Source organism: Cebus imitator, unplaced genomic scaffold (genome assembly GCF_001604975.1).
Source record: "Cebus imitator isolate Cc_AM_T3 unplaced genomic scaffold, Cebus_imitator-1.0 Scaffold102, whole genome shotgun sequence".
NCBI lineage: Eukaryota > Metazoa > Chordata > Mammalia > Primates > Cebidae > Cebus > Cebus imitator.
The window spans coordinates 775098-775969 of NW_016107417.1; positions in this window are offsets into that span (position 1 = coordinate 775098).

Below are 872 nucleotides of genomic sequence, written 5' to 3' on the forward strand. Positions count from 1 at the left end.
TTTGTTTACCTAGATTATTAATGAAAATGGTGATAGTCATCATTTATTCTCTGTTAACCATTTTTATAGCCTATGAATTTTAAGTGTTTACTTACGTAAGAAACTTAAGATGAAATATATAGGTATCTTACCAATAACTCAGGATTAAGCTTGTTTTCATTAAACCAACAATATTAAATGCCTTATTTAATGAAAATTATATGAGCAATTCTGTTTTGAGCTGGGCTTATAGTTTTATAATCCTTTTGGCAAATTTGGACACCTTGTGATATTCTGCAGGGATAAGTACAAAACCACTTGATCAATAAATGCAAAGAAAAATGCTGACAAGTCTTAAGATATTTCTAATATTGCTTTACCAATAATTTCAAAGCCAGCTTATTTATTAAAGATTCTGCTTATCCCATTTCCCATTTAGAAAAGTGCAGCTTGTTTCCAGGGCTTATTTAATTTTACGTAAACATGCTCTTTGAGGCTGAAGTGAATTTGATTTTCAATATGAAAATAAAAAATAAAAGCAGTTCTTGGAGTTATTTCTAAACAGAACTTGTCTCTAATCCTACTGTAACAGAAATGTATATAATGTTTCATTAGGGTTAGGGAAGCCAGGTACCGTGGCTCATGCCTGTAATCCCAGGACTTTGGGAGGCTGAGGCGGGCAGGTCATTTGAGATCAGGAGTTTGAAGCTAGCCTGGCCAACATGGTGAAACCCCATCTCTACTAAAAATATAAGGATTAGCCAGGCATGGTGGTGGGTGCCTGCAATTTCATCTACTTGGGAGGCTGAGGCAAGAGAATCGCTTGAACCTGGGATGTGAAGGTTGCAGTGAGCAGAGATTGTGCCATTGCACTCCAGCCTGGGTGACAGAGC